We start from the raw sequence: 10,626 nt of genomic DNA on the forward strand, positions 1-10,626 counted from the left end.
AGTCACTTACGCATAGAAGAATATTTTTGAGTGCATGAGAATGCCAAAAATAAGGGAAAGTTTGAATCCGGATAACCCTCTGTTTATATGGTTCAAGACAAGAAAACAAACTCCAATAACAATTGAAAAGGAAAGAAACACAATTTTGATGGACCCGAAAGATCCAATAATAAAAAGTCCATTGAATTCGTGTGTTGGAGATGTCATCGGGTGGATCATAGGAAGCATGACTGTCATGTAAAACTAACTGATGGTTTTAGTGCAACTAGGAATAGAAATGGAAGTGGAAATGGTGATAAGGATCAAAAGACCAAAGTCTTCCAAAAGGAGGTCAAATTTTGACTAACTGTGATAATTCTATTAAGAACTATGTTACCCATTATGTTTCTCATATTCCTGAATGTTGTGGAAAGTTTTTTAAACAATATGATGTAATATTAGTACATGATATGCGTAAGTATATTGTTAGTGGTGCTTCTCTTAGTTACCTAATATATTTTGATCATTCCAAAGCTTATAGGTTATATGTAATGGAACCTAATGATTCTTTGTTGCTTCACACTGTGATTGAATCGAGTGATGCAATTTTTTATGATAGATTTTCATCAATGGTTAGGTCTAAGGATCTAATTCCTAGCACTAGTGAAGTGCCAATATCAAAAAAATTCGATTACATTGATGAAGCAGAAAAACAAGAAATCCGAAAACGCAAAAGAGGTCGAATTGCCAAGGATTTTGGTTATGACTTTCAAGTATATGTAGTGGAAGAATCGAGAGATGAAATTGGCTCTCAATATGCTTATTATTATAGTATAGAATATAATCCTAATACATGTAAAAAGGCTATGGAGTCTCAAGACGTTACTTTTTGGAAGAATACAATTAATGATGAAATATCTTCAATTCTTGAGAATAACACTTGGGTGCTACCAGATTTACCTCCAGTTTTTAAACCACTTAGATGTAAATGGATCTTTAAAAAGAAAATGAAACTTAATGGAACCATTTATAAGTTTAAATATCATTTAGCCACTCAAGGGTTTAGGTAAAAACCTGGTATTAACTATTTTGACACTTATACTCTAGTGATGCGGATTTCTAACATTATATTGTTGGTTGCCTAGGAGGTTATACATAATTTTATTATTCATCATATGGATGTGAAAACAATCTTCTTGAAAGGTGAAATTGATGAAAATTTTTACATGAGACAACCGAAAGGTTTTGTTATGCCTCGAAATGAGCATAAGGTTTGTAAACTTCTAAAATCTTTGTATGGGCTGAAACAAGCGCCAAAGAAATGTCATTAAATGTTTGATGATGTTATCTTATCAAGTGTCTCTGTATTAAACCAATGTGATAAATGTGCTTATAGAAAATTTGATTCTACTGTTCCGGTTTTCATCATTTGTGTATATGTGGATGACATGCTAATCTTTAGTACGAACCAAGATCAAGTCCATCATACAAAGATATTGTTGTTATCTATGTTTTCCATGAAGACATAGGGGAGGTTGATGTAATCCTTGGGATAAGGATTAAACGGATGAAAAAAAGGATTATTATGACATAATCACATTATATTAAGAAAATTATCAATAAGTTTTATTTTGTTAATTGTTCTCCAGTGTGTACCCCTATAGATCATATATAGTGTGAAATTGATGCCTAGTAATAACAAGACTGTTACACAATTGGAATAATCTAAGGCAATTAGAATATTGATGTATGATATGACTGTTGGATTAATGTTTAAGTCCATAACTATAATTGGTAAGACTTGACCCGACCCGGAATGGTCCATTTGGGTTGCATGGCATCATGCACATGGATAGACTATAATGAGAGAAATAAGACACTTATGGTTATTAATATATTATAAGTTCTAGTATATTAATAATAAGAATAATAAGATTATTTAATTAGTATTGATCAAGAATTAATCTAGGATTAATTAAGTGATCAAAAGAAGACTAATTAAATATATGGGTTGATTGTTCAAATCATCCATACTTATATAGTGGGCTAATGCTCCATGGATTATCTAGTTGGCTAAAACCCATATGATGCTCCATGGATGCTCCATGGTGTGTTTGTACCCATGGATCATGGAAATGAAAGGCCATGTCAATTAGGGTTTACATGGTGTAACCCTAACTATATAAGCAACTTATTCTTGACCAAAATCGGCCACTAGAGAGAGTAAGAAAGGGCTAGCCGATTTTCATGAAGTGTAGAATTCTCTCAAGTTATTCCAAGTGTATTTGGTGTTGTGTGAACCATTTGAGGTGTCACACTTGGGGCACTAGGCACTCAAGCTTCATGAAGACTTCCTACATCAAAGAGGTATGTATTCTATCTTGTTACATTCATTGTTTTGTATGCTAGATTAGGATAATACCTTGGAAAGTTCTCATTTGCATGTATAATAGAGAAAACATAGATCCAAGGTATTTAGGGTTGCAGGTACACTTAGGAGTGTTAGAATGCTCATAACGCAGCAGTGGTATCAGATCCTAGGCTTGTTTTCTTGTTATACTTGCAAAAGTAGCTGAAAAAACGAGTTTTGATGTTGTCTGCTGAGCAGACTCGCCGAGTCCAAGGCAAAAAGCATCCAACTCGCCGAGTAAGTTCGTGCAGTCGAAGAGTTGGACCCCCAGACAGCATAAATTCGACTTTTTTGGCTGGAATTGGACTAGGAACATTACCCTAAGATGTTTTTGAACTTATAAACTTGTTTTTGATGTGGTAATGTTCATGCTAATCCAATTTCAAAGATAATTGTCAATAGATTCATGTTTTGTATTAGTTTAAGGTTTACACTAATTACATGAAAAAGTTTGATTTGAATTATCTTGTTCTTATGAGTTGCTTAGATTAATAGAAAAGTTGAGTGAAATAGTTGTTTTCAATCCAAATTAATCTAAGAGTTGATTCTAAAATGTGTTTTTGTAACTTGTCCTCAAGTTATATGAAAAGTCACATTTAAGATTCATAAAACTCATAAAAGTTGGCAAAGGTTACAAAATGAAGAGTCTAGTTCTAATTAAATGGTTTTATGACTCCATAACTTGTCCTCAAGTTATGGAGGACCAAGAGTCTCTTCATTAAATAATAAATAAATAAATAAATAAATAAATGTAACCTTAATTAATTCCATAAGTTATAAAATAAAGAAAAGTAAATTCTTTTATTAGTTTAAAGTCTTCCATAACTTGTCCTCAAGTTATGGAACCTGAAGAGTTTTTTGATTAAAACTACTTTAAACACATAAGTTATGGAATTAATTAGTTTTGAATAGTTTCAAAACTTGCCCTCAAGTTTTGGAATTTGTAAAGTTTCTCTTATGAATACTTTAATTCCAAGTTAGCCCTTAGAATTTTAAATGTTAAAATTCAACCCTTATACTTTATAATATTATAAGTTAATAATATATATATATATATATATATATATATATGTATGTATGTATGTATGTATAAGAGTAAAGTCAGTCTTACCGCTAGTACACCTCATTCACGAAGCCTATCTATAAGGTGGGTATAAGGTTGTTGCCTATAAAATGGTAACTTAATGGGTGTCCACTCTCACCCACCGCTTGCTTGACTGGTGGAGGGTCGTTAGCTGAACGGGTTTGACATGACTATAATTCTCCCTTCATTAAAAGTATTAATGATAAATACTTAGTAACTAAACTCTTAATAATACCCAATCTTAGTTACTTAGGAAAATGTGAATAAGGTGCTAATCCATGAAATTACACTTTGCACTTTGTTTAATTCGGTTAGTGGAGTGTGTGTGGTTAACCGGCAAACTAACTCGTATTTAACAAGGTAGGCAAAGGGTAAATTGATGTTTATCATAGTATCGATGGAGCGTATGTGGTTAACCGGCACATCGATTGAGGGGTAAACACTTAAGGGTACCAAGTATATTTGCATGGTTATTCACACCTTGTTTTGTGATCCTCGACATCCTAGTCCCAAAACCTGAAGGGTACACTCGAGATTGAAACATGCCATTGAACAGTTCAATGAATCTCAAAGATCTAGGAGTTTCAAAACCAATTAAAACCTAATTATACATTTCGTTTATCTTGGTGAAAAATGGTGAATCATCATTCACCTACCTTCAAATATTTTATAGCTTGGATTACGGCATCCCTCTTCTAAGTTGTAAAATAATTTGTTGGGTCCTAGCCTTAATATTTCATATTGGGTGTCATATTAAGGACTTTAAATCAACTATCTTGAATATCTCCCAAAAGATGTCTGGTTTAGACATTTATGATCTTCCCAAATCTCTTGAAACAAGCTTTCCTAAATGAAGATGATGTCCCTTGGAAATCATACTTCTTTCACCTCCTCAAATTATTCTCCCTAACCCACAAGTTCAAAGTCACTCAAGCCCAATTGGCAAGGCAAGGTCTAGGTGTGATCACATCTTGGAGATGTAGTCACATATTGACAAGCCGGGAGAGAAGGGTGTCAAAGTCTTGAGAAAGTCGGTGGTTCAACTACTTTCTAAGTCACATAGTGAGTTCTTTTGGAACACCTATGAAACAGACTATGACAAGACCCTTAATGATCTTATCTATTTGTTAAGATCAACTTCCTTAAAACTTGATGGATATTGACAATAGTGACACAGGAAATCCAGAAAAGCATTCTCTTCCCAATGGAAAGGGATCGGCCATATTCAACTCGGTTGAACAAATGGTAAAGAGAAAACCTAATTCTGTGATAGTCCCGTGTACCATTATCAAAGGGTCCATATGTTTATACTGCCAAAGGAAGGGGCATTGGTTGCGAAGCTGTCAAATTTACCTAAGGAGGTTAAAGTCAATAAGTTTGACTCTACTTCAAGTAAAGTCCACTATCTAACTCTGTTAAGTTTCTATTCTGAGATTCCTGATACATGATGTGACTGGGTCACATGGTAAGGTTTTAAGAATCAAAGAAAAGTGAAGAAACTTAAAGAAAGAATATGTTGAATCTGATCGCGTAGATGGATTTATATCACGTAGTTTGAAGATCAGATTCTTGAGCTACTTCTTAGGAGTTATGAGATGTTGCTTAGGAATAGATAACAAGTTTTTCATATGGATTGTAAGGATAAGTTTTTCCGCTAAGTTTTAAAATAAAAAGAAAAATTTTTGATTTTATTTATTTTAAAATATCCTTACAATGGCATTTGAGGAAAAAATTATTGCTTGTATGATTCCATTAATAGCAAGAGTAGAAATATGAAATTGATTCTTTCATTTGTGGTAATGTCAAAATTTACTAAATAAGGAAAGATTCTCATCACCCAAGTTTCATTTGGACCGGGACTTGGAATCATGTAAGGGGTATAGCATGATGAATGAGCACTTTCAAGTATTGGAAAATTAAGACTAATTACTTGTTCACATGGATGTGTGATTCAAGTGAAGGACTAAGGGATCGAGTACACATTCTTGTGCACTGGTCAAGTCCACCACAAAAGATTGATAAAACTATTCATCATAGTTTACTAAAGCTCAGTAAATATGATTATACTTACAAGCTTAAGTGTAATTCTGAGACATTGGAAAAAGGTTCCAATGTATGACAGAGTGAATAAGAAGAATCAAATTAGGCAGAAGGATAAAAGTTTCTCAAATCTGAAAAGATGGGATAGTACTTTAGTATCAGTTTTTGTGATCATCTTAATGATTAAGAAACCGTAGCACAATTAGTTCTCTAAGGAAATCTTAGTGCATTCTTATGACTAAGAAGAGGGATCTTGAATTGTTGAAATGGTTAAATCAAGAAGATGAGTCATACTTCGTTCCAATACAAGTCTTAGAGTCATACTCCAAGATTGTAACTTGAGTGACATGTCTTAAAGAAGGTTTAAAACACTTTGTCAAATGTAATAGTAAAAGCTTCCTACTCTTGTACATTTGAAATTGGTAAGTTGTGATGTTTTGGATAAAACAAAGACTAACTAAAGCCAATTGTGTGAAGTGTTTGTCTTGATTAGAATTCACACTATCTCTTGGATGTTTGACAAGGGAGTCTTATAGGTCAAGAGGACAGTGGGGGTCTTAAAGGTCTTGAAAGTCTCAAGAACTAATCAAGAATAAAACCTAAAGTCCTTCACTAGCACGCAACTTGAGGTTTATAACCTATCGTGTTGACATATTCTATGCCCATTCCAGTTAAAGATTGGTTTTTCATATGAGTTCTTAGAGTTCTTAATTGGTTGCATAACAACTTGGAAGCAATGGCAAGCCCTTGAGCTGCCAGGTGGCAAGGAATTAAGATTGAGTTCAGTCCATATGAGTTTGGATTTGTTATTATCCTTGTCTTGTGACTATGGTTTTGACAATTCACATGGATAGGAACACATACACCATAAAAATCTAAGTGTCATAAGGTTTCTCTCCGATTCATGAAAATGATGGTGAGGAAACACTTTCACTAAGTAGATTTTAGCTAGATAGCAGTTGTGATATTTGCATTCTCAAAGTCGTTAGTGGAGCGTGTGTGGTTTACCGGCACACTAACCTGGACTTGTGAGAAGTGGAAAAAAAGGTCTAACCATTATGATTACCACATCCCTCTTCATAATTGTGTAGACACACAAGTGTGCTATCTAAGGGAAGGTGTATGATTTTGATAAACTTTTATCAAAATAATCTGGTATCAAAAATATGAACTTTGGTAAGGAAGTCAGCTGATTTCTGAGAACATGTCAGAGCTAGTGGGAGCATAAGTGTTATGCTAATAATCATCATGTTAGTGGGAGCACGATAATTATGATAAAGGTTGCAAGTTACAAATGTTAATTATAGAAAAAAAAAAGGTTTCAATTGGGAAAAAATTGTTTTGCTATAATTAAAGGAGAGGAAATTATACTTCATCTCAAATCTATAAGCTTAGATCGTGAGGTTTAATCATTTAGTCAAGGATATATATATATATATATATATATATATATATATATATATATATATATATATATATATATATATATATATATATGAATTTCATGTTGGAATGGCTCAACATAAGGAAATTCTGTATATGGGTCCATTATTTGCGTTCTAAAATTCGATTATGATTACGGCATCCCTTTTCATAATCTAAATTATGAGAACTTGACAAATAGAAATGGAAATGTTATAGCAAAAGACTGGTTTAGTCTTTATGTGAGACATCATGAATCGTGTCCCATATGCTTCGTATATAGGATCGATTACATGTGTTATATTCATCCTTTCTAAAATTTTCCAAATGCCTGGGGCATTAAGAAGGAAAAAGGTTTAGAACTGGATATGACTAAAAGGATTAAACAATTATCAAGGACAATCTAAGGTTTACCAAAGATTGGTTGCTCAAGGACAGTTGGAAGTATAGTGATAATTCTGGAAGGACCATATTGATATAATCTGTAAGGAGGCAACTCTTGTTCAGAAGTGATAGTCAAAAATGGAATCTGGAAATGTTTCAACGTTAGAAATTATTTAATCTGTGTAAGATTAGGAAACTTAATGCAAGAAGGATGGGTCCAAGGAGCTTATCTCCTTTGGAATGCTCTGTAATGTTTGTTGTCAACTCTTTCTGACTTTGTGCATAATCATTACAAGAGGATCAATGCCTATAAGTTTAGAATCTAACATATTTCAGTAAATGGCATGAATTTGGAATTCTTGCATTTGCAGTAAGGATTTGGGAGTGTGAAAAGAGAATCATTGAAGTTATGTTCAATTGATCTAGTTCACAAAGTAAAGATCATAGACAAACATAGTATGCATACTTGGTGTGTGGCATGACTAGTGTTTAGATAACATAGTGTACATGCTTGGAGCATGGGACAAGTATTGTTTTAAATTCAAGAATAAAGTTGATAGTTGAAACAGTATACAATGAATAATGTGTAATCATATGGTGATGAATAAAAGGTGTTTTATTTATCTTCATAGGTTTTGATACCATATTGGATTCAATTATTATTGTGTTTGACTTTGCATGTTTTGACTTCCTGAATAAACTAGGTTATGCTTCCAGAATGACTAAGTTATTCAAACCATCAACAGTCGGCCATATGTTAGAAGTACATATGAATTAAGACTGTCATGGGTTGGCTTGTAGAGGTCTAAGGTGTTGGACAAAGGGCTACAACACCCATGAGTGCTCATAAGTTCTGAGTATTGGATTCAACCCACGCTCATTGGAATCACTTCATGGATTTTATCACGAGTGATCATGAGACGATAATATCTTATATTCTTCAAACCTAGAGATATGAGTTGTTACTATGAGTTGGTTGTACATTGATTGCACGAAAACGCATTTGGTAACTCGGTGCTATAAAACGTGCCTTTGTGTATGATTCAACAAGTAGTAGAACAAGCCATATGAGTCGAAGTTTATCCATTCCTTTTACCTTCGGGATAAAAGCGATATATGTGGGCCCCTCGATGATTTGATGATGACAAACGGAAGTTCTCGACCGGGCCAGGACTGATTTGATTTGTTCAATTAGTTAGTTGTCATAAATTGGAAATCGGGAAACAACAAATGGACAGAGAGAATGATCATAATCCATGTCTCAGTCCATATGATATCTAGAATGGAGGAATATATGATCCCTTATCTAATGGACAAGTCATTGACAAAGGTCAAAGTTTATCGACAAGGTCAGAGTTCGACAGAAGCTTTTGAGAGCTACGATTGCCAGTCGGTTCTTGAAGTTATATGCAATATTAGTTTTAGACTTATCCAAGTGGGAGATTGTTGGATTAATGTCTAAGTTCATAACTATAATTGGTAAGACTTGACCCGACCCGACATGGTCCATTTGGGTTGCATGGCATCATGCACTTGGATAGACTATAATGAGAGAAATAAGACACTTATGGTTATTAATATATTATAAGTTCTAGTATATTAATAATAAGAATAATAAGATTATTTAATTAGTATTGATCAAGAATTAATCTAGGATTAATTAAGTGATCAAAAGAAGACTAATTAAATATATGGGTTGATTGTGCAAATCATCCATACTTATATAGTGGGCTAATGCTCCATGGATTATGTAGTTGGGCTAAAACCCATATGATGCTACATAGATGCTCCATGGTGTGTTTGTACCCATGGATCATGGAAATGAAAGGCCATGTCAATTAGGGTTTACATGGTGTAACCCTAACTATATAAGCATCTTATTCTTGACCAAAATTAGCCACTAGAGAGAGTAAGAAAGGGCTAGCCGATTTTCATGAAGTGTAGAGTTATCTCAAGTTATTCCAAGTGTATTTTGGTGTTGTGTGAACCATTTGAGGTGTCACACTTGGGGCACTAGGCACTCAAGCTTCATGAAGACTTCCTACATCAAAGAGGTATGTATTCTATCTTGTTACATTCATTGTTTTGTATGCTAGATTAGGATAATACCTTGGAAAGTTCTTATTTGCATGTATAATAGAGAAAACATAGATCCAAGGTATTTAGGGTTGCATGTACACTTAGGAGTGTTAGAATGCTCATAACCTAGCAATGACAAGCACCAGACCTGATATTTCCTATGCTGTGAGAAGATTATGTAGATATACTAGTAATCCTAGTACTCAACAATTATATACAATTCAAAGATTATTTAAGTATAAAAAAGGAATGTTGATTATGGTTTGAGTTACTTGGGATATCCTTTGGTCGTAGAAGGTTATTCAAATTCAAGTTAGATTTCATACTTCAAGGATCATTCCTCAAAAAGTGGTTAGGTATTCCTACATGGGGGAGGAACTATATCTTGGGATTCAAATAAGAAAACTTTCATTACAAGATCTACAATGGAGTCTGAATTTGTTGTGTTAGCTGCTGCTGATAAAGAAGCAAAGTGGTTGAGAAATTTGATTCATGAGATTCCATTGTGGCAAAATTCGATTACATCTATTTCTATCCATTGTGATAATGTTGTTACTTTGGCTAAGGCCTACAACCAAGTGTATAATGAAAATTCTAGACACTTGAGTGTTAGACATAACATGATTAAAGAATTAATCATGAATGGTGTAGTTTCGATTGAGTTTGCGATAATGCAACAGAACTTGGCAGATCATTTGACAAAAAGTTTGGCAAGAGACGTAGTGCATAAGCCTGTTATTGGGATGGGTTTAAAGTACATTTAAGTCCATAATGGTGACACCCCATTTCCTTTTCTAATATAATGTTAGAAGTTGAATTCAATGTGAAAAGCTACACTTGTAGATTGGAACACATAATGAATCATCCTAAGTATGTGTTCAGTACTACAGTGGGTAAGGATGAAGTTTAACTTCTTAATAATTCCTTTGGAAAAGAGTATTGCAGGTACATGATATAAAGGAATTACCTATGTGATTGTGAAGTGTAGTCACCCTTCAACAGGTTGTTGACATGGCTTTTATATAATCATGAGAGGATTAGGACACACAACTTAATAATAGTGTCATGTTATTTAGACTTCTTTGGAATTGTAACTTGTATGTATTTTATCTTCAGGTATTCAAATGGGTTGACAGATTTAATCTGTAGGACACCTAGATTTTCAAATATTTGAAATGTGTAAAATACTAAATGGAAATATAGTTTTTTATTTTAGAATTCTGAGACA

This window comes from Lactuca saligna, chromosome 7, assembly GCF_052625555.1.
Source record: "Lactuca saligna cultivar CGN05327 chromosome 7, ASM5262555v1, whole genome shotgun sequence".
Taxonomy (NCBI): domain Eukaryota; kingdom Viridiplantae; phylum Streptophyta; class Magnoliopsida; order Asterales; family Asteraceae; genus Lactuca; species Lactuca saligna.